A 25,396-nucleotide genomic window follows, 5' to 3' on the forward strand; every position below is an offset into this window, starting at 1 on the left:
AGCAGTGGTAATTTAAGGTGCAAACTCTGATTTTACGCCATCGTTGTAATAAGAGGCATTCGAAATCACCTTGGGAATTTCAACTCTTACTCACATAAGTGAAAATGTGCCGTTAGAGTCACTGAACCAGAGAGAAAGCAAAGAAGTGTGATTCTATATTTCAATGATAAGCCTGTATGCAAGTTTTTTATTGCAATCCCAATTAACGTATTTAGGTGTCCTCTTTCTTATTCTCTTTTTTTCAGGTTCTCTTTATCTCTGAGTCTCTATTTGCTGTACATCTTCACCAGTGCACAACTGTTCTGATTATTCCTTTAAGGCACTTCAGAAGTTTATTTTTTCTCTCCCAGCCTGGTAAACAGGCCCTGCTTGTGTTCTGGTTTAAGTGTAGCACAGGTCTCCTTCGCAGCTATCTGGTAGCATTCCTAATCTCTCTGCCAACAATTATAAAAGCTAACCTCTAAAATTATCTTATGTACCATTAGTATTTTGTCCATGTTCTTATCTACCTTTCAATCTTATGAATCATTACTTTTTTTGATCTTCAAATACATCATGTCCAAGTGCCCTTTCCTCTCTTTGTCCCACGTTGTCCCTCAGATTTCCAGATCTCCCTACCATTCACTTCCTTTATATAGCTGTCATCCTCCTGTCTCAGCCATGGACCTCCCTTTCTATACCATTTGGAACAGACTTCCTGCTATAGTATGTGGTCAAATATCCATTTTTTCAATTGTATGCCAGTACTACTGCATGTTTCATAATCTCTTGTGTGTTCTCACCTAGCTGCTAGATTTTGCGATTTTGCTTGATTGTAGTTCTCCCACTCTTGCTCACTGTATCTGACTGAGTTCAAATATTTATGGTTCCTCTTATCAGGATTCATTAACTGCTAGTATACAGTAAACTCCAGATACCTTAGGATGAAAATATGTTTTATTTTTGCAATAGTCATTAAGGCCTTGCCCCCCCCCGTCTTAGACACCCCCTGTATAGTGCTGTGTCCAAAATATCCACCCTGTCCTCACGTGCATAAGCTGTTGAGGACCTTATTGCCCCTCTAACTGTTGAAACTCATTCAGTATCAGGAAGGCTTCTCCTGGCTTTGATCAATCTTACACTCACAGCAATGAAAGGGACTTCAGTTTGTCATATAGTCTGGTCCTTTATTCTGAGGTAAAACTGTCAGCTGACATACTGTGCTAGTCTTTGTCATTCTGATCAATGATGTAATTACTTTTTTCTCTGTTATATATCACTTTGTTGCATGTTGCTTGTAATTTGTAAGATCACTGAGATTGTGGGTTTCTTCTTTAGTTTTGTGTATACATAACACCTTAGCACAGGTGCCTTCTCCATGGTAGATCTATCTAGTCCATTACAGGAGGTTCTAGGATGATGCAAACAAGAAGACCATTGGTCATTTAACAAACACTAAACATTTTCTGAGAAGCAGTTTATCTCACACTGCTCTTTTTTTTCATGCTTATTCTTCCTTGCAGTTTTTTTCAGACTAGCTCAATATAGTTGCACAGTAAACGTCTCACAGACAAAATTACACAACAACTCTCTATCCATCACAGGTTCGCTCAATGTTTCAGCTGTATTTTCATCTACTTGCACTTGAAAAAAAAGAAGTTTTTATTTAAGTTTACATTTTCCCTAAATGTTTGAATATGATTTTTATTTGCATGGCTTTTTTAAAAAATAATCTTTGGCAAAAGAAGGAAAACATATACAAAGACATAATTCTTCTGAACATTCATGTCTGTAAAACCACCTTTCCTTTACAGAACCTCATTAGACAGAAGACAACTATTTATTTATAATTTATTTTCCTTAACAATGGCCTGTGTAGGTCTTCTTTCTCTCTTTCCTTCCCTTGAAGTAGTTTGACTTTCCTCTGTAACTTTAAGAAGAGGATAATAACATTTCAGATAATTTCTGTTGGTAGAAAAATTCTAGGCGGGGGTGCTTTTTTGAAGATTTTCTCCATAGGGGTTTCTGAAGTTGTACCTATGGGGATCTTTGAGAGCATGAAGCAGCAGTTTAAGTTTCAAACCTGTTTCTCTAGCTTCCATGCTCTTTAACTTTCACCATTTAAGCTTTAAATGTCAAAAGTGATGTGAACTAAAGGAGACAGCAAGTGCATGGGGAAAAAAAGCGAAATATACAGGCCGATAGAGAAGTTAATCCTGAGAAATTCTGTAACAAACTGTTGTATCAAATTTAACTCTTAATAGAGTAGTGCTATAGAATACAGTTAAAAGGATATACAACTTTTATTGTCTGTATGTTTACCAGAAAGTGAAAACAACCTCAGAATCACTTTCTTATGGCATGATTACCATAAATTTAATTTTAAAATACTCTGTATTTAGGATTGCATATAGATTTAATAGATATTCTTCCTTTGCCTCTGAGATAACTTTAACATATAAGTTTTTATTTCTGTTGTGGGTTAACCCCAGTGGGCAGCTAAGCACCACACAGCACTTGCTCACTCCCCTTCCTCCCAGTGGGATGGGGGAAGAGATAAGAAAGAATAAAAGCAAGAAAACTTTGGAGTCAAGATAAAGAAATTGTTTAACAAGTGAAGGATAAGTGGAAGAAGAGAGAAGAAAACAAAACAAAACAAGTGATCACAAGTAATTACTCAGCACCTCCCATGGTTAGATTGATGCCCAGCTAGTTCCCAAGCAAAAGGTGGCCAACGTTCCTAAACCCCTCTGTTTTCCCCTTTCTTGCTGAGCATGATGTTATATGGTATGCATTATCACTTTGGTTAGTTCAAGTCATCTGTCTGGTTGTGTCCCTTATCAGCCTATTATTGTGTGCTTCCCCCCAATCTGTTCACTGTGGGGACAGAGTGAGAAACAGAAAAGACCTTGACACTGTGCAAACACTGTTCAGCAAATGCTAAAACATGTGCCATCGGTACTGTTTTGCTCAAAAATCTAAAGCACAGCACCATATGAGCTGCCATGAAGAAAATTAACTCTATCCTAGCCAAGCCCAGTACAGTTTCCTATGCTAAAAGAACAGTTTTAAGAACAACATTTGCATTTTGCAGGTAGTTAATCTGTTTTGACATTGTTTGTGCTTCAAAAATTAAATTGCTTTATTTAGTTCTGTGAAACAATATTAAAAAAACCCCCATCAATCAGAAGCATTCATGAAGTGTTACCAAACTTTTACATAGTTTTGATAAACATTCTCAATAGGGTATTTATTTTAAAAGAAAGAATAAATTTTGTATATGTTCCATTGTCAAAGAAGAGATTTTGATATTATGAAAGCATTTAACTTTTTAATGATGCATTCATTAGAACATAGTATTTTTCTGAGCATTTTAGTTTTCATGAATATGGCATTCTTCATCAATATAATTTAATGTTTTTAAAAAAATGTCATTCTTTTCCACTTTTTGTTTTTGATAAGTGTGTAAGTACTAAGTTAATTTTGTGTTTGAGGCTAAAAATGACACTAAAGATTATATTAGTAATGGTAAGATTTACAAATTAAACATTTTTACCACAATGTGAACTTGGAATAATTTCAGTACCTTTTCATTTTACTAACAAAAATGTTATTATGTAAATAATTGTTGCCATTAATAAAGCAGGTAAGGTTGTATTCTATGTTTTCAATTAAATTAAATTATATTCATTTACTTCATGAGTCTATTAAAGAGTAAAGTTGACATAAAGCAAACCACCCTAAAGCAAGGATGATTTCTGAATGATTTCTTTCTTTCTAAAGAACTCTGAAATTCATGTCACAAGTCAATCACTTAAGCAATTCTCACCTGTTCTATAGAATTGATTGGGCTGAGGCAAAAATGCTGAAGGCAATGGAACATTTTCTTTAATGGCCTTTTAGGTGAACTTTGAATTTCCAATATATGTATCATTAACTAAAATATATTTACAAGTGGTCTGTTTTGTGTGATTCCAACTACTCTTCTATGTTAGAGAAGTTCTAACGTAATAGTTTAAATTGGATGTTGGATCATGTTTTGTAATCTGAATTTGAAAATTTCACACATTTATTTTTACACCCTTTACATTCAGACTTGCCAATATTTTAAATAATACAAGTGAGGAGAAAGGGTTTTGAAGATGCTTTGCTCATTTTTCTCACATGCTATATTTCCCTCAGAAGTCCTTTTGTCTGCATATAGAAACACAGATGGATAAATGTCAGTATCTGATACTATCTACTATGAAGGCATTGAGCAAAAAAATCTTTCCTAGAGTTCTTTCCTTCATCCTACTAATTATTTACCTTTATAAAGGAAAAAAATTTATCTGAACTTCAGAGACTTTGCTAAAACAGATTTTGCTACAACTGTGTTCAAGATTGATTGATTGATTGCAAAAAAACCCCCAGTATAAATTTATGTTACATGATTTACAAAAAAATTACACCACAGGTGAAACTAAGAACTCTACATTTCATTTAAGGAGAAAGTCTCTGAAAGAAAGATGGCATGCAAGGTGTACCTCAAGGCCTTTTGATCATACAGTCAGGAAAAAAAATGTTTTAGTAAGGGAAGGTTAGTTTGGTAGTACGACAGATCACAGAATTCAAGGTTTTGGGAGGTTTTTTAGCATTCAGAATAAGGTCAGATCAAATCTACTACAAAATGCCCAGAAGTAATAAAAAGAGAATATTCATGTATCAATATCATTCCAGCTTTCATTAATATGGATGACTCAAAGGGCAATGCTGACACAAGAAGAAATGGATATAAGGTGGTTGTGAATGCTAAGAGTGAATATTAAAAGAAGTTTTCTTATAATTCAGGTAAAGTATTTCATCCCAAATCAGAGATGTCAGATTCTGGAACAGTCATACTGTAGGGAAAAAGATCCTTAATTGTCTTAGCCTGAAACTCGATGAATGCATAAACCAAATTCTATTATGTGATTATTTTTGCTCGCAAGACATTGCCTTCAGTTGCTCTGCTCCATGTTCTTTCATTCTTAAATGTTGTAGACAGTAAAAGTTCATAGAAATTTCTATGACTTTCTATCGAGTCCTGGGTTTGAGTTAGGTTTTTTTGGTGGCTAAAAGCACTGAGCAGTGGACAGGTACCAATCTGAATTAATTCCAGCTAAAGATCATTAGAGTCAATTGATTTACAAGAAAATCTTCAGGTTTCCAAGTGGATTATTTTCCTCATCTTCTGAAGATCTAAGAAGATCACATCCCATGTATGATAATCTGAAATAACTCATTGTTTCTGGACTAGAATGACTTTTGGAAATTCTTTGACAGGGCTACTAATAGATTGCTTGTTTGGGACACTGACATTGTACTAGAATTTTTTCATGATAGTCCATTTCTTTGCATAATAGTCTTGGAGATAAGAATAAGACAGATTCTCTGTTAAATTGAATTGTTAAAAGACATTATATTGGACAACAGATGGTGTGACAATTATGGCTCTAACTCTCTGTTAGGCTCTTCTTTGCCAGTTGGACACTATCAGTATTCTAACTCCATTTAGTTAATTTTTACCAAGTCCTTGAAATGTTTGAAATCAATATCTTCCTTGATATCACCTTCAATAAGCTTTAATATGAACCTTGATTTCATTTATAATGCAGGGAAATAGTGATAAATTGCCAGGACTTTCCTAAATACACATCATGACCTCTGTCTCGATCCTCTGGAACTTTCACTATTCAAGTGTCAGAAAAGGTGTTGGATGATGGCATGCACAATTAATTTCAATTGATAGTATTTTGCTAGGTCAGAGAATCTAGCAGTTGGAAGATATACCCATCTTTTGCAAATGGAAAGAAATGAAGACAATTTCTCTTTTATTCTCCGCTTTTTGAGCTGGTATAGTTTTATGACTTCATGGGTGATGTATCTATATTGCAGTTAATAAGGAGTCAGACAGTGATATTCAAGCTACTTTTACGTAAGACACAATTTGCCTTTAGTAACTTTTTTTCGGTTTGTTTTGGTGGGGTTTTTTAGTAACCTTTTTCTTGCTGTTCCTGATACGCTCTTTTTGAAAGTTTTTCTAACTGTGGCTGCAAAGAAGGAGTATGGATACAAAGAAAAGCATCATAAAAAAAGAATGAAACACCTTCAACTTTGTGTCAAATACAATGCTGCTTTTTCTCCTGGCTGCAAGGCATCAGTCCTTGGGGTCCTGGTAGACACCAAGTTGAACATGACCCAACAATGTGCCCAGAGAGGTTGTGGAGTCTCAGTCCTTGGAGAAAAGGAACCTGAATCTCTCTGACTTTTCTAAGTGTCATTTTTTTATTGTTTTTTTTGTTTGTTTTGTTTTGAGACCGTGAAACTTTCTAAGATTAAAAACAAAGCCCCAAACCAAACCAGCAAAACTTTATCTGCCTAATAAGTGTGGCTGGCTTTTCATCTCACTTGCATTTTGTTTCTGCTTGTGTATAGAATATGCCATCAAAGGAAACAATGAAAGCTAGAGGATTTCTGAATATTCAGCAAATGGACTTCAGGTAGTGATTTTATATTTTCAGCAGGACAGACCTCATTATAGAAAAAGTCCATTTTTTTCTTCAGCTCCAGCATAGCAATATTTACAGCTTGTTCCTCAGATCTTTAAGTGTGTATTGAACAGTGTCAAATAAACCTTTTAATTATACACACAATTAAATGTCATTAATTCTAACAAAAAAAATCCTTTCTTTTAAAACTGAGTCCTTAAATGTTAAGTCCAATTCATATTCATTAATTCTTTTGTCTCATTTTCCCCTTAGATATTTTTCTTTGGAAATTTATACAATCCTTCAAGGCAGAGCTGGATATATCCCATTATTTAAAAGTCACATAACACCTCTGAAAGCTGTAAAAACCCAACACGGCTTTCAAAGTATTACACAACTTTTAGTCATGTGCTCTTTTAATGAAATAAAAAAAAATACAAAAGGAAGTAAAAATTGACTGAGTTGGTCTCTAATTTTTTAATTTTCAGCTGTTGTTAGAGACTACCACAACAACTTTGCAACACAATGGCAGTAATAACAGACAGTACATCTTTTCCTTATGTCTCACATAAAACTATCTACATTGTATAAAAGTATTCTGTTAAAAAAGACTGTATTAGAATTATATTCCACATTGAACTGTGCTGCCTGCCTACTTACACAGTGACAAATAGACAACTGACATACGTACATCTATTCCTTGGCTATTTCTTTTTACTTTCAGAGGCATACACACTTGATCTGTACCCTTTCCATCTGATCATATTGAAAGGACATTTCTGAGAGCCACATGATGCTGACCTTAATCTTATCCCAGGTTCTTTAATTTTTATGTCTTATCCTTTTGTGACAAGCTGCTTCTGCTTCAGGTACTTTTTCAAGACACAACTCTTCCTTAGTATGAGCAGAAAATCCAACCCAATAACTCACAAGCACACAACGCACTGTGGTCATTAGTACTGAATCATTGTGCTGGTTTTGGCTGGGATAGAGTTAATTTTCTGTCATTGTGTTGCAAAGTCATTGTGGTAGTGGGTGAAAAAATATTTTCAGTTTTTTCATATGTCTTGTATATCAAAATGTTATCAGGATCTTTCATTACCATAATTTCAATTCACTTCTTTTCAATTACAAATTATTGAGTTTCCATATTTATCTAAAACTATCTTGTTCTGAAGACAATTCCAGGTTTAATGAATGAATACATTTTAATGTAAAAAATTTTGGTAAACAACCTACACATTTCTGACTCTGGTTTATCTCATTATGTCTGTTGTCATGTCTCCTTGTTCTTGTCTTAACATGCATGTTCAGCTCTTTTAATGGCTTTTTCCTGTGTCAAAATATTGGAGAAAAAGGCTGTTTTTTATTATCTTTGTACAGCAAATGTAATAATAGGCCTTGCAATATTTGGATTATTTAGGTATTTCAGCAGTAAAAAAAAAGTAGGTAAATACCAAGGTATGTGACATAAAAGAACCTAAAAGAGATTTCAGAACCTAGGACAATTTCAGGAAACAATAACAGTCATCAAAATTGTTAATCATAATCTAGAACAAAGGCAATAAAATTTGTCCCTACTAAAAGGACAGGATGACTGCCAGCCTGAAAAATCAGCTTAACAGTAAGATAGCCATCATCCATTTCAACCTGTTTTTCTCATAAGGATAAACTGAAATTACCTGCTCACCACTGCAGCCACATTCTGCAGACTCTTTTGTACATAGCATTTAATGTATAAAAAGATTCAAGTAGAACATCTATTTGCACATTAAGTTTTTTAGAAGCTGTTCCATAACAGGTGGATCAGATTTAAAGAATGTGTTTTGGTTTTGTAGATATTTGGAGATGATATCTTGTTTTAGGATGAGGACACTGGAATGTACAATTTACAAACACATCCTGCTATTAAATCCTCCCTTCTAGGTTTATATAAAAACATAGCCTCTTTCAAAACGGAAAGCTACTGATGCTGAGCTACTGCATGTTTTATAAGTTTACTAATAAAGATTTCAGCATGTGACAAGAGTATATTATTCCAATAATACCTTACAAATCAGTCATCACCAGCTGCAAGAAATGATTTGGGAGGATAATAGTTTGCACAATAAAGGAAAGTTAACCTGCCCAAATCATTGTGCTGAGAACCAGATTAGATGCCATTATTATTGCTAAAGTGCTTGCAGCAAAGTGGCTGATAGTGATTTAGATAACTGTGGGAATTGTTCCAAAAAGAAAAGGAATCACCAATGTTGTTGATCCAGGGGTAATGTGAATGGCGCTTTATTTGGCCATATGACGGATTCCTGTTGTTGTATCTCTAAAACTTCTTAGGGGCATGGCAAAATTTATACACACCATCTGTTTTTCTGAACTTCAGCCACTGTTCTCTGCTTCTACTGCAGTTCGATTTTAAACAGATACTATGTCAATAGGAATGAGTTAGTTCTATGGGTTCACCATCCCAATGTGCAATAACATCAAGGTTATTGTTTTACCTATCTTTGGAGTATTCTGGGCTGATAATGGTAATAGACATCATACGGAACTCATTATCCTCAATCATAAGGAAAATCATTGATGGTAAAAATGACAAGAAAAAGTTGTTAATGTTTTTATGTGAGTAGAAAGGCAATGGGCACGCTTAAATGGTTTTACCATATGGATGCTTCTTTAACATATATTGAATACTATATGTGTTGTGTCATCCCATATAATGGGTACTGCCAATCTCATAACACATACTTTATGCTCTTGCTCAGCTTTAAACTCCTGCCATATGCCTCCTGTTAGACAATTACCTTCAAAAATAAACTTCTCATTCATAGGATATGGGTTCTTTTCTTTTCACAGATGCCTTAATTTCCTTTGTTGTTTCCTTGGACATTTTTTCCACAGTTATCCTCTGGTTTATTCTTCTTTGCTTCATTGCTAAGGTTAATAATGCTCCCAACTCCTTCATGTGTCTCACCTTGTAAAAAAGAAAGGATAACACCTGAGACAGCACTTGTGTATTCGTTCACATGATTATGAGAATAGTTTTATTCTACCCTAAGAAACCTCTTGCTGACATTAAATGGCTCAGAAAAAATAATCCAGAAGTACAAAAGAACACTGCTATATTAGCATCAGCCACATAACTTTGAACTGTTTTTGGAAACCTCAGATCTTACCCCCCCCCTTTTTTCACAGAGATCTAGAGAAGACCACATGTTAGCATGATGAATTGAAAATGTCAGGGATGTATTGGCAGCTCAGAGTAAAATTCAATATTTTTATAAACTAGGGATTAATACAAAACTTTCATTAAAAAAGTGAACAGTGCTTAGACAAGCTAGGTGGCATTTATTTCATTATTAACTATAATTGTGTCTCTCCCATCTGTCTCTTCTTGTGGCTAATGGGCTTTTATCACTGCAGATGTGTCCCATTGATACATGTTGTCAGCAAAAGAAATGCGAAACAGGAGCAAATAAATGAATATACTTTTTACACCTAGAAGAGAGGTAACTAAAGTTATGGCCCAAGTGCTTTCTTTTTCTTAAAATCTGTATATGGGTAGCTGTATCTCAAAGCAGAGGAGTAATACCTTATATCTAAGATCTACAAGAATCATGTCATGTTTTATTTGCGTTTTTTTAATTATTTGCCTAATCTATTATACATGTATTTTAAACTATTACCTAGAGTTTCTATTTCATTAGATTTTCCGTGTTTCAGTCAAAACTTGGTTAATGCCAAGTAAAGCATGGTTAATGCCTTGTTTTCAAGTTAATTAGCACACAGAGAACACTGAATATCTACTTAAGTTATCACTTGCATTATTATTATGACAATATTTAACAACACTATTTGTAGCACATAAAATCAGGCATGGATATGATTTCAAAACTCTACAAAGTTAAAAGTTAGTTATAAATAAAATAGAATATTGTGTAGAAAAACCTGGAAAGTCTGCATGGTTTTACTGATAAAATAATGGTAGGGCATATTTTTGTTCAGAAGTGACTCTGAATTATTGTGTTAAAATAGCTCCTTCCCCCCAGTAAATACCTCTGCTTTGTCTAACTCAACAACTGCAGGTTATAACTGCAGGCAATACACAAGGTTATTGAGTTTCTAGTGTAGACAAAGCCTGAGAGCTTGCATAATGAAAACTACCCATTTCTGTAGGGTATTTGCTTATGATAAGAATGACGTAAAAACTGAGGAATAGATTATGAGGCATTATGAATTCCAAAACTGAAAAAGACTTAAATGTCTGACTTCAATGATTTAAATAAGATATATATACACCTAAAAATGTGAAAGACCCTGGCATATTGTGCAACTTCATCTTGTAGAACTGTAGGATAGTAAAGATTTTTGGTAAAACATCTTTTGAAGTAACTGTGTTTTCCTTTTTTTGTGTGTGTGTGTGAAATTATTTGTAAATTAAATACATCAATTTTTTTAATGAGCATGAGCATAACCACATGAGTATTTTTAAAAAGACTGAATTAAAATACCTCCATTTCTTGAAATAGTGTATATTATGATTTTATTATAATAATGTACAGTATGCTAATACAGGCTTTAGTTCAATAGTAAGGGTAGCAATTCAATGGTAGTAATTAAAGAAGTAATGAGCGTTAATCAAGTAAATGATGGAGGAATTCTTAAATCCCTTTTAAAAGGATTTTAAAGGATTCTTAAAACACAGCAGTACCCTTCAGAAATTAAATTACTCAACGTAATAACTCAGCTTTTTACTATCTGTTGCATTCAGGCTTTTTCTTCTCCATGGAGTCTGAGTTTAATTTAAATTCAGTCTGATTCCTCTCTTCTACTAAATTGTCAAAATTTTTCCAAAAAGGTTATACTACTGCATCATATGCAAGAGAGTATCTGCGATTGGGGGTGGGGGAGCAAGATGGAAATAAACTCAGGTACTAAAGAGCTTTTATTATTCATAATCATAGAATCATAGAATATGATTTGCTTTGGTGGATTTGGACTGTCTAGAAGAGAATATGCCAATATATTGTTGTATTTCATATTGTCATAATGACTTCTCCCTTTGAACATAACAGTTTGTCATAAATTTTTTTCTTTTTTGTTGGTTTTTTTTCTTTTGGTATTACTTGTAGACTAGACTAAGTAGATCTTAATTTTATTCCTTGTAAGAGCATAGAACTAACAGGCCTCCTAACTGAGTCCTCCTCACTGAGACTTTTGTTATCATAGACGTCTGAGTCTTTCTGGTCAGGTCCCATTCAAATGTTGTCAGGCCTTTTGCATACACTGTTTCTGGGAGTCCATACTAAGGTCTACTCCCATGAACAGCAAATATCTTATTGCTGTGGATATGAATATTTTATAGCTACAGATATGAATATCAACTGATATCAACCATTGTGCTGGTGGTCTTTAGGTTTTTATAACTAAGAAAATACCACATAAGTTTATTCAAACTAAATACATAATTATTATTTCTTAGTGATAAATAACTTTGTCCACCTACTGAATCATACACCATTAAAATAAGATTTTTTACTAAATTAATCTTTTAAACCTCCAAAAATCTTTTCCTTGGAGTATCTATCACTTATGATTTTATTTATCCCACTATTGAAATCAGTAGAAATTAGGCTTTGAAAGCCTTTGGAAATCTTTCCATTAGGTGTGTTCCTTTTTTTTAATCTGTTGTTCTCCAACCCTCTAGTAAAATAAATTTATAACTTAAAAGGCCAGAAATACAGAAATACCCTATAAATTCTCCCTTTTTATCTCCTTACTTATCACATCATTGCATTTTGCTCGCATTTCCCTATACTGAACTCAGTAACTTATACTTTGGCTGAGACAAATCTTTTGGAAAGACCTGCACTGTTCATCTGACTTTATAGTTTATTCCAGCAACCAATGATCCTGTGGATAAAAAAGATCCTAATATCCATTGTGACTTTCCTAGCACTTTTTTTTTCACTCCCAGTCAGGTTGTAATTTTTGGTAAGTTAATGCTGTCGAAGAAGTTGGTGAGGGGCCTTGAGCACAAGTCTTATGAGGAGCGGCTGAGGGATCTGGGGTTGTTCAGTCTAGAAAAGAGGAGGCTGAGGGGAGATCTTATCGCTCTCTACAACTACCTGAAAGGGGGTTGTAGTGAGGTGGGTGTTGGTCTCTTCTGTCAGGTGTCTGGAGATAGGACAAGAGGAAATGGCCTCAAGTTGAGGCAAGGGAGATTTAGGTTAGATATTAGGAAAAATTTTTTTACTGAGAGGGTTGTCAAACATTGGAATGGGCTGCCCAGGGAAGTGGTTGAGTCACCATCCCTGGAGGTATTCAAAAAGCGAGTGGATAGGGTACTCCAGGGCATGGTTTAGGGGGCATGGTTAATGGTTGGACTTGATGATCTTGAAGGTCTTTTCCAACCGAAATGATTCTATGATTCTATGATTCTATGATATATTCTCCTGTATGGAATTTTTTGCCTTTTGCCCATTCTTAGTCATCGCAATGATAGATAATCTTCAATGCAGGTATAAAGTATAGATCTAGCCATTATTGGATACACTGTCTTTCAGAGTTCAAAAAAATATATTTAGATATCATTGCTCCAGAATTCAATCTTAAATATTTACAAAGCTAAGTTTAATATCACAATATTTTTAGTGCATTGTTATTTTATACAAATTGGAAAAATCATATTGCCTACCCGTTATTTGTAATTCTGCTTTCTCACCTCTAATCCCAGGCAGAAATAAGAAATAAGGGAAAAATAAAGTTAGAATTCATTTTTTGAAACAGAGATTTTGAATAGCTTTTCCTAAATGCTGGTGGTTCAGTTATGCCTCAAAGTAGTTGTTCATTTTATACCTTGAAAAGTTTCTGTAAAAAACCTGACACTCCTCCTTGCACAGCAAGTTCCATTGAGTCTGAAAACTTTAAGTGTCTTGTTCAGCACAAGGTAAAAGCTGCAGCAGAGACTAGTGTAGCTGCTGTATGCGAGAGATAAAGAGATTATCTGAAAGAATGTAAGACCCAGCTTAGCTGATTGTTGGGTCTCATCCCATAACTGTGTTTCGCTTCCCATTCTCCACCCCAAATAAAGAACATATAAAGCTAATGAAAACAAAAAAGTAGCTGAAAGATAAAGGACTTCGTGTGTTGAAATTTTAAGTGAATCTACAGCAAAGGAGGAAGCATGCTTTTGTCAAACAAAATGCTGAGGCAAATACATGTATCTCTAAGTCTGTCAGGATGAAGGCTTTGTTCTCATACTGAAGAAAGCTTATTCTTTTGAGCTTAATATATTCTGCCTATTGAAATGACTGCCTTTTGCAAACAGATTAATAAAATACATTCCTAATATACAGGAAAATCGATTGATAAACAACTTGTATAAAAAAATGCATTTTTTTCCCTGAAAATATTGAATATGAACTGTAAATAAAATTCATTCTTATTCATCCCAAGTAAAAATGAAATTGATTTTCTTAGTCAATACTTCTAGGAGGTAACATGTCATTTAACTATTTCATGGTGGTTTTTTTTTTTATTTTTTTTTTTTTCCTAGCATGCACTATTGTAAATATACTTGTTTGTTGTCCACAAATTTACCTATTGGTGAACTGTTCATCTTTTTAGTAAAATGGTCACTTCACTTTTTTCTTCAGGTAGTTTAGACTCTAAGGGTGTTAGTAGTCTCGACCAAAATGAGTTAATTATTTATTAGTTGGCCAATGTAGCATTTAGCTTCTGGATGTCTCATCCCTACAGTAGTATTCAGGTGCTTATGGCAGAAATTGGATTCCATACACAGTGTGTGAGGAGAGTTAGTACAGGATCAAGAACAATGGTGCTTAGCTCTTCTAGCAAGCAGAGCAGAGAACTGCATAGAACTAAGTACTAGGAACCCTGAAAAGGAAGTCTGTCTGAAATGTCAAGCTCCATTACTGTTTAGACACCTAATTCTTGTCTAGATGAAATTATCTGGTTGGTGAGCCCGAGATAAATGATCTGAAATGATCTTCTCAGAGTAGATGGCTCTATCTCTTATTTCAAAGAAATGAGAAAGTTCCCTCTGTCTTTGTAATGTGTCCAGTGACAGTGATGGTAGTGATAGCACTGCTATATTACTTAATTACTACATTAATAGATTTATTTAGTATGTGGGAAACATGAGCAAAATTGTTTCATCTTCAGTTCAGTACATATAAATGTAGACCAAATCTATAATACTTCCAGATATGAAGACGGTTAAGAGCTTGAAACATTTGACATATGGGAACAGACTGAGAGAGCTGGGCTGCTTTAGCTTGGAGAAGAGAAGGCTCAGAGGAATCTTATCAATGTGTATAAATACCTGATGGGAGATAGTAAAGAAATTCCAGTAAATTACAGGAAACTCCAATTAAACATAAGAAAAAACTTTTTACTGCAAGGGTGGTCAAGCACCAGAACAGATTGCCCAGGGAAGTTGTGGAGTTTCCATCTTTGAAGATATTCAAAAGCCATCTGGATGTGGTCTTGGGCAACCAGCTCTAGGTGGCTCTGCTTGCGCAGGGCAGTTGGACAAGATGACCTACAGAGGTTCCTACCTCAACAATTCTGTGATTAAATAAAATAAAACACTGAGCTCAGTAAACACTATCAGTTTGGGCTTCCTCTGGAGTATTGGTGCTTACTTTGTTGTAAAGAAATCATAACTTTTCTTTTAGCATGCTAAGCTTGCAAAGCTACATTGATAACATTTATTTATTGAAGATGTAAAACACAAATTTACTCCAAAACAGACCACTCTCCATTCCCAGGACAGTGAGTACACACAACAAATGCTTATGCTTTCTTAAGAAGATGTTTGTTCAGTGTTTCATCTAAATGCTGGTTTGAAGTCTGATCCAACAACATAAAGATTAGAGCTTTGTAAATTTGCAAAATATCATGTACTGAGCATATTGAGCATTCTTGGCATTTGGGGAACAGAAAAATTTATGACTGGAAAAAGATGTCAGAGCGAGTACAGTCCTTTTGCTGCCTGTGGACAGAATTAAGGTTTGATCCTGCATCAGAAGTGAGGGACTTTTGATTAGATCTGTGAATCTTTAATTATCATTACAATCAGACTTACATAAAAGACTGCAAGCATTAAGATATTTTTCATCAGAATATTATGGATTTATATGAAGTACAAGATATAACAGGTTTACACACTCACAAGCTGTAGATAAATTATTTTCTTAAAAATAAAACTGTATATTTTTCTCATTTCTCTCCCTGTTCTTTGGTTTGCATAGGTAAGTTTTGTGTAATTTCCTTTCCCTAAGGAAAAAAAAAATTAGTTCAGCATAATTGTCTCAGTTGATCCCAGCTGTTATTTACTTTCTTTCCAGCTTTAATATCTGGAATCAGATGCCCTCATTTATGATTTCTGTTCTATAGGAACCAAAATAGTTTCTAACTGGTGGTACCTGTCCTACCACTAATGCCGAAAGAACTCTGCTCATCAAGTGTTTGTTTGTTCTTGATCTTTGGATCTTCTCTGTGTGTTTTAATGAAATTTCTTAAGCACTGATTTGCTTTTATAGATTGTACCCTCAGATTCATGGAATTTTTGAGGTTAAAAGGTACCTCTAGAGATCGGTTAGTCCAACCCCCCTGCTCAAATAAAGGTCAGCTAGAACAGGCTGCTCAGGACTGTGTCGGGTTGGGTTTTGAATATGTACAGGGCTCGAGACTCCACAACCTCTCTGAACAACCTGTTCCAAAGTTTGACCATGCTCAGAGTAAAAACAGTGCTCTCCTATGTTCAGCTGCAATTTCCTTTGTTTCAATTTTTGCCCATTTCCTCCTGTTCTGTTAGCAGGCACCGCTGAGAAGAGTCTGGGTCCATCTGCTTTGCTCCCTCCCATTGGGTGTTTATACACATTAGTAAGATCACTCTGAGCCTTCTCTTCTCCAGACTAAACAGTCCCAGCTCTCTCAGCCTCTCCTCATATGACAGATTCTCCAGTTCCTTAATCATGGCCCTTTGCTGAGCTCAGTGCAGTAAATCCATGTCTCTTTTACTGGGGAGCCCAGATCTGGACCCAGTACTCCAGATGTGTCTCACCAGGGCTCAGCAGAGGGGAAGGGTCATCTCCCTTGAGCTCCTGGCAATGCTCTACCTAACGCAGCCCAAGATACTTTTGTCCTCCTTTGCCATGCCACACAACTGGCTCATGTTCAGCCTGTTGTTCACTGGGACACCCAGGGCCTTCTCGTTCTACTTATGTTGGGAACACTTACTGAATGCCAGTGCTACTAAATATTTTTGTCACATTTGTAGTCTTCTACAATTACGTGTTCTGATACTTTTGCGAGAAGAATTTAGAACTCTCCCCTAGCAACTGAATGATAAAACTAGGACTTTCCAACAAACCACTTCTATGTTGAACTAACAATCCAGTGGTGTGAGGATGCTATTCTCATTAGGAAATTATGCTTTTTGAGAAATACATTGTTCCAGTCTGTAACCATTTCTTAGCCAGAGACTTCCTGACCTAATGTTTCCTGTGTATTTACTAACTCTCAATGAACTTCCCTTCCTCTAATCTTCCTTTGAATACATTTGAAGTTTTATGATCCACAAAATGCTCTGAAGTGGAATTCCACAGCATAGCTAGAAGCTGTGTGAGAGTCACATACTTTTTAAATTTGTTTTTGTTTTGAATCTGCCATGTTTCATTCAATATCTCTTCTTCTTGTACTGATGAGACACTGAATGAGTAAGGTTTTAACAGTTTATATTTTACAGATATTTGTCACATACCACTCTCTCCTAAAGCCCCAGTCATCTCTTCTTTAGACTGAAGCATCCTACATTACTCAGTATTTCCCTGTATGGAATCTCCAATACAGTATGCAATATCCAGAAGAAATACATACCTAAAGCATTTAGTAAAACTTCATTCACAGTTGACTTCTTCAAGAGACTAAGGCAGTGATAATTTGGAGTTTTAAACCAAGTTCTTGGGTATAAAAATGTCAGTTTCTTCTCAATAAAGAACAAGTATGTTCATTAGTGACTCTTTTTGAAACTGATTTGAGACATGAATTATGCAGTATCTTTTTAGTACATGTTAGTTTGTTAGTTTTGAGAAGGATTCAGTTTCCCTAAATGGTCATTACTGTGGATTTAGTGTATTTGCAAGGAATGTTAATGTACAGTGAGAAACGGGAGACACAATTTTCTGAAAAAAGATGAAGAATCTGAGATACTCAGTACCATGAATCATAAGAAGAAGAGCTCTCACAGGATATGAGAATTCATCTGAATTCTTGAGAACTGGATGGTGTTCTGAAAATGCATGTTTTATTCTTGAAATCCTATGAATAACTTGCTTCCATTTTTATCCTTAATCCACCTCAGTGGAAATATCCCAAAAGCCCTTTGATAATAAAGTTATTGTCCATATAGAACTTAACTTCTAAATACCAAACATAGATCTCTATTTTCATCACAAGAGATAAAAATGACCTGAAACAGCCTTTGGTATACTTCCATATGGCACAGACCTTTAGCATTTTTTCTAGCTTTTTTCGGTATATAGAGCATGTCTGAACCTCATGCTCCAGCAAATACAGGCTGTGTAATAGTTTTAATTTAGACTAGAATAATTTAGAACACTGTTAAGACCAAAATGAACACAAATTTCATCAGGGTGAAAGGGTTGAAAGCCTTCTCTTCGTTAATCAAGTTCCTTCCTCGAACAAAGCTTAGACAGGCTTTTAGCTTGTAACTTCTGAGGTTTTTTCACCTGTAATTAGAAAAAGACAGATATATTTGCTAATACTCCTTACTATATACATATAGATCTTAAATTAATTTTCTAACAGCTCTTGTACAGAGATATTAGCTACTACAACTGTGTACTCTTTGAAGAATGAAAAATTATGGAAGATGTCCATTTACAAAGTTATGATAAGAGAATCTAGGACAAGGGGTTTTTTTTGGTGTTACATCAGTAAAGTTGTTTGTTTTTGTAGCACTGGGAAGGCCTTTGAGATTGATATGTGAAGAAAGTGAAACATGGGATACAGAGGTAACCAGAAATAAAGAATTTATTATTAGTAGACTTCCATTTGACTTGATATGCTGCTCAAAAATATTGTTTAGGAACTACAGAAGGAGCCATTATGTCTTCAAAGTTTAGTTGGCAGCACTCTTGTGTAAAGTTCAGGGTGGTTCTTCTTAAGAAACTGTTTTTTAACTGGAAAGCAAATTAATATGCCAACATTGGAATAGAACATGCTCTTTCTTTTCAGTCTTTCCAAACATTACTTTTCCAGAACAGCTTTCACATATTTTATTATGAAAACACCAAATTACCTTTCTTTTTACCTTCCTGCCTGCACATACTACAGGAAACCTGCTCAGGCAGTCTGACATACATCTTACAGTATACATGGCCTCCCTGATGCCTGTAGACATCTGTACATTCTTACACTTGTTCAGAATCAGGCATAAAGGTAGGTGCAGAACACAGACAGGATGTTTCATTGGCACACAAAAGTGTGTTGCTCACTGTTACACCATTTGCTGACTAATTTACCCCACCTCTGTCAGGAGGAACATAAAAGGCAAGCAGCAGAGCTTCCCATTGCATTTGAGGGCTGACTGAAGATTGAAAGCCTGGCTATAGATGGGAAGATTAAGTAACTCTGTGTTTGCTCCCAAAGCCCTAGAGGGTTTTTTGTGTGTTTGGATAATTACATATGCAAAATTATCTTACCTTTTTAACATGGGGGGAAAATGGTATCTTTTTCCCTATTCCATTTCTCAAAAGCTTTTGAAAGAAGTTTGGCCAAACAGCTACTTCGTACTTCCACTGAACAAATAACTTCTGGAATGTAAATCAAATGCAAAATATTCTCTTCCTAACTAACAAAATACTTGATAAAATAGTGCAACTATGAAAAAGCAAAGCTATAAATGGAAACTATTCTGAGGTATTAGATCATTATCCGTAATGTAAAAGATGCCCCTTACAGTCTGAGAGAGAATATACTTAGGAATACAAGTCTTAGAAGGGAAGAGGGCAGGTATTGAAGGGCCAAAGTACTGTTTTATTAAAATTATTTGTCCAACGAGAGTAACAGAGAAACAGTTCTTCAAAGAGAAAAAATAGCAACATTTTAAAGGGAAAATAAACTTCAGTTTTAATTGATGATAGTACAAAAATGTATTTTGTCTTCACTGCAGACTTTGGGTCCATATGAGAATATACTTTTATGCCCATGCCTGACATTATTATTATATACATTTTAACTTATGTGATGTCAGCTTCTTCATAGTAGAAGATTTTAGCATCTAGTTAAGCTAAAATTGGGTTAAGAAATGAGCTGCCAATATGCTCTCATTCAAAGCAACTGATCAGAAATGTCCTTTCCAACAAAGCAAATGAAAGTGACTTTTTTCCCCCAATATATATGAGTCCACAATTTAAGTGTTCCAGTAATTTGAAGGGAGAACTGGACTTGGCTTGTCTCAGAGGAACAGCAGTCAGCAAAAGCCTCTTAGTCCTCTTAGCCTGAGGAATGTGTGTCTCTAACAGATTGCCAGGAAAGATTAACTGCTGCAGGTAGCACAGCTGCTGGTTCAAACAATTTTGATCTTTTTATATCTTGTGCTCATTCTGTTTCCACATGGAATTGGTCTGCTTGTTATGGAGAGCCGCAGGTAGCACAGCTGCTGGTTCAAAAGACTCTGGTCCCCTTATATCTTCTGTGCATTGGTTCTGCATAGAACTGGCCCAGTTGTTTTGGAGAGCCCCAAGGAAACCACTTTACAAAATAGTTTGCTAACCTTTTCAAGGAGTGAAATATGCTCCTACTTATTTTTGTCTTTGCAGTGGAAAAGCTTGTTCATCAAAACCAGTATTTACTGTAGTTTCTTTGCATAGATTTTCCTAGGAGAGTAAAGAGAAATACCATTTAAAAAGACTGGTTTAGAAAAAATAATAAGTACAGAAATTGCCACACTTAACCATTTCTCAGTATGTACAGAGTCAGCCTGCTACATTCCAGGTTTTCAGTAGGGTTTATGGGTGGAATGATGCATTTAACCTAACCAGCCATTTAGAAGGTAGGTGACTAGAATAAATTGTAATCTAGTGACAAGTCAAGAGAAACAGGCAGCTACATAATCACCCATCTTGAAAAAGATTGATAAATGGGATTAATTTCCCTTGTGATGTGCCTATCTCCCTTCTTCTGCTGATTTTAAGTACCTCTAAGTGAAAGGCCTAACTTTTAAATAGCTACAGTTACATGACATAAATCACCCATTAGTGATTCAGAAACCACAGCCGTGTTCTCATAGCTACGCTGTGTATTAAAGAGCCTGGATGTCACTGAATGTCCTGTAGTTTTTAAAAGCATACATAAACTGTGGGTGCAGGAACAACTAGAATTTCTCCGTATGAGCTAGTAAGGCTTATTATCACACAGAGAAGGTTGCACAAACTTGGTTATACTGTCAAGGTAGTAAGGTCATACACCGCTGGCCTGTCTTCCCAGTCCAGGTGTATGCTTTTTTGGGAACCTCTGGACCTTGTTCTGTTGCACTGTGGAGGTATGGCCAAAATACTTACATCATTCTTGAAGGTGCAATTTAGGTTTCCTTTTGAAAAATTACAAAAAACCAGACAAAATACTGAAGAGCTAGTCATGGTGAAAATAGCCTGTCAGTTTCTTAATGGTACATCAACATGATGGACTAAGGATTATGTTTTCACTACTGTACCTCTGACCCCTCTAAAGATAAAGCAGAATAATAAACAATGATTTTAACAGGCATGCTCGTCTTTCTCCTTTAAAGTACAGCAGTTCTGAGAGGTTAAGAAAAAATAGATTAACCAAGAACATGACCACATGTTTTCTGACCAGCATAGCTATCTGGGTGTGTAAAGAATATATTGCACTCTTCTTCAGATATTATGAAATGTCTAAGGCATTCTGAAGTCTAGATGTACAATTCTGAAATGAGGATCACATTTTGAATTTGGATCATTTTATACAATATATCCACACTGATGGACTGGGTGCAGCAAATTTTGCATTTGTAATACAAGAAAACTTTTGCACGACGTCTAAGGTTGCTTGGTTTAGGAATGAGAAATGAAAGAAGTTAAATTAAAAGGTTGTCAATCTCCTATTCTCATTTAATTACACGATTAAGAATATTGTCTTCATGCCTTTGATGAAAGGGGTCTATGGACTGAGGAAAGAACAGAAGTAGTTAGTTCAACATATGTGCTCAACATCATTACATTCTTTTGAAAATCCCTTTTGAGTTTTGATTTGAAGTGTGCCAGAAGACCCACACAAGAATGTTGTATTCATACTCTCTATTATGGGGACCACCTGAAGGTCAAACTGTGCTTTCTCAGTCAAAACCTCAGAGACTGCAGTAAGACTGAGCTTCGGGTAGTGGGTGCCCAGAGGAAAGGGAAGGAAGGGAGTTCTTATTGCTAGAACAAGTGTTTCAATGGAGGATACTGCTGTGCCTCCTTCCTTTTTTGTTACAAGATTCATTGCAGACTGAGGTGTCTCCTGGAAGATCTGTTAGCAACAAGAGAATGAAGCATCACATTACTTGGTTAAGTTTGTCAATAAAATTGTTATAATACAATTAGAATTTTTTAGGGGCCTAGATTAAGGAAAGCTGGTTTCTAAGGACTGAAGATGACCCAGGAAGGAAAGTCTTGTTATAGTTATTCAAACTGCAAGTGAGTTTTGGTATATTCAAGAGAATTACCTGTGAGACCTTTTCATTTATCGAGCAGCAGGTATGCAGTTTCACAGATACCATTCCCATAGCTTAATAGTTGCTATGGGCATGTTACTATTGCTTAGTAGTTGATAAGAATAAATACAGAAGAATCAGGTTTAAAATAAACTTCAAAAATAGGCTATTTTTGAGCAGTAAAAAGAAAATGGCTGGTGAGGAAAGTATGCCAGTGATGCCTTCTAAGATGAAGGAAGTAGTATTTCTAAGCTGAAGGAGTTAGTATTTTCTTTCTCTTTGGGGCAGTTTGTTTGTCTTTTGTAGTCTCCACTAACTGTGCAGATGCTAATGACTACTTCTTCCCAGATCTCTCTTCCCAATGTTTTTCAGCCACCATTCTTCAAAAGTTCCAGAAGTATGAAATGTCAGCAAAATATTCCATGTACAGACAGAATAATAGTGAAGACAAAAGAGAAACTATAATAAACATCTGCTACAGACCCTGAGGACTGAAGAGAGCAAAAGGAAAACAAATCCAAAAAAATACTGGGCCAAGTTTTAAAGATCTCAGGACAACAAGTTAATTTGCTTGAGCAGGATTACAATGAACCGAACATCTGTTGGGTAACAAATATAGGAAAGTGCAAAGCATCAAAGAGATTCTGTAATTAGCTAAAGCATATCATCATGATCTGGAAAGTAGACAATCCAACCATGAGAGAAGCCATTCTGTATAAGCTTCTTCCCAGATGGAATGATTTGAAACCATTGATGTATCTGATAACCTGCTGGTAAAGTGCCACTTCCATTTCTCACAGAATGAAAAAAAATCATTAAAGAGGCAATAGAATGATAAATAGCAATTTGTGACTTTAAAGGCAGGTGTCCAGATCCCTATGGCTTCTATGAACTAACACAAGGTCACTTTCTACGTCTTAGTTGAAAGTTTAGAATCATAGAATCATAGAAACATTTAGGTTGGAAAAGACCTTTAAGACCACCAAGTCCAACCATTAACCTAACACTGCCAAGTTGAGCACTAAACCATATCCCTAAGTGCCACATCTGCACCTCTTTTAAATACCCTCAGGGATGGTGACTCCACCACTTCCCTAGGCAGCCTGTTCCAATGCTTGACAACCTTTTTAGTGAAGAAATTTCTCCTAATATCCAATCTAAACCTCCCCCGGCGCAACTTGAGGCCATTTCCTCTTGTCCTATCACTTGTTACTTGGGAGAAGAGATCGACACCCAACTCGCCACAACCTCCTTTCAGGTAGTTGTAGAGAGTGATAAGGTCTCCCCTCAGCCTCCTTTTCTCCAGACTAAACCACCCCAGTTCCCTCAGCTGCTCCTCATAAGACTTGTTCTCTAGACCCTTCACCAGCTTCATTACCCTTCTCTGGACATGCTCCAGCACCTCAATGTCTTTCTTGTAGAGAGGGGCCCAAAACTGAACACAGTATATTCAAGGTGCAGCCTCAGTAGTGCCAAGTACAGGGGGATGATCACTTGCCTTGTCCTGCTGGTTTAGGCACTACCATGAGTGCATTCCTCTATTCATAGTTCCTTTCCCCTCATCCAGGCATTCTTAGAATATGCCCTACGCTCCTCTATGTCTAGACTTTGTGCTTTTTCCAGTTTGTGCTCTTTCTCCCAGAAGCTCATGTTTCAGTTTTCTTGCCCAACATGTCCCTCCTTTTTTCCTAATCCTATCTTCTTGCTTTAACAGATCTTGTTTCTCATTCTCACATTCTCTCTTAGCTGATTCATGTCCAAAATTCTGTCTTCTACTTGTCTGTTTGTCTTCTCTGTATCACTATGAATTTTCCTTTGCATCATTAAGAAGAGAGCCTAATTAGGTGTCACAGACTCAGTTCTTGTGCCCTTTTCCAACCCAGGGCATTTAAATACCTCTTAAACACAAATCAGATTCTTAGCACTTTCAGCTTAGGGCTGGAGCATACTCAATTGCATTTTGAAGAAAATGGAAGCACAGTTTAGTAAATGACATTTTAGTAAGTGCCATGATCTGTGAGAAGCTTGGACATACTAAATGAATTTGTAGGCACATCAGTAGATAAAATCAATGACATAACGCATGACTGTACAATCTTCAAGATTTTGAGTTCTTATAATTTGGCCATATTTTGGTCAAGTTCATGAAGATGAAAGAAGGAAGTTATATAATATAGAACCTACCATGCCAAATGTCAACTTCCTGCTCCAAAACTTGGAGGCATTGCAGTTATACAAAGAAAAGATTGCCAACTTTATTACACTGGCCAAATGATGCATTTTTCCTTGACTCACATGTCAAAGATAGTTGAAAAATTTTCACTGAAGCTTTCCTAAAATGCACACCCTAGGCCAACACCAGTCATGAAAAAATCCAGCACAAGTGCTAAAGGTTGGCAATGTTTGAAGCAGCTTAAAAGAGAGTTCTAAATAGATTTGACTACTAGCTTGCTTCCAATTGGTATTGATGAAGATTCTGCTTTTCAGAAACTTTATTTCAGTTAAAAAAAATACATTCATTCTACCTGTGAAGATATTCAACAAAGTTTTATAAACCAACAAATTTTATTTGGAAGTGTGAGCATAGGTATGTCTATATATTTTAAAAGAATGTTAAAGTGCCTGAAATACATCTCTAGTGACTGCAGCTATAGTGTAGAAAAATCCAAACTAGATTTAAAGTACATTAGCTGAAGGACCAGCAGCAGTCTAACTGATAGCACCAGATAATTTACCAAATAAATTACTACAGATGATGACAAGAGAATCCTCTCATGAAAATAACACTAGTGTAAAGTCTTTATTCAAAATGTGTAAATGAAAGAAAGGGTAACCTGCTGGGAAAGCATTAAAAAATTCACTGAAAAACTGAATCTGAACTGATCTCTTCACACCATTTTATTGGGCCAGTAGGACAGAATATACTCTTTCTTTTTTTATGGATAGATATTGAGAGGTTCTGATCATTTAGAAATGCAGTTGTTCAGAGTTTTGGAGGTCAAATTCTGCCAGGCTTATTTACAGTGAAGAAGCATCTTGTTTCTTGAGATGTTTCTAAAAAATCATTGGAATCACTGCCCATGTGAGAAAATAACCAGAAAAGTAAGGCTGACAGAATCTGGCCTTGCCAATTGCTAATTTA

Source organism: Harpia harpyja, chromosome 2 (genome assembly GCF_026419915.1).
Source record: "Harpia harpyja isolate bHarHar1 chromosome 2, bHarHar1 primary haplotype, whole genome shotgun sequence".
Classification (NCBI taxonomy): Eukaryota; Metazoa; Chordata; class Aves; order Accipitriformes; family Accipitridae; genus Harpia; species Harpia harpyja.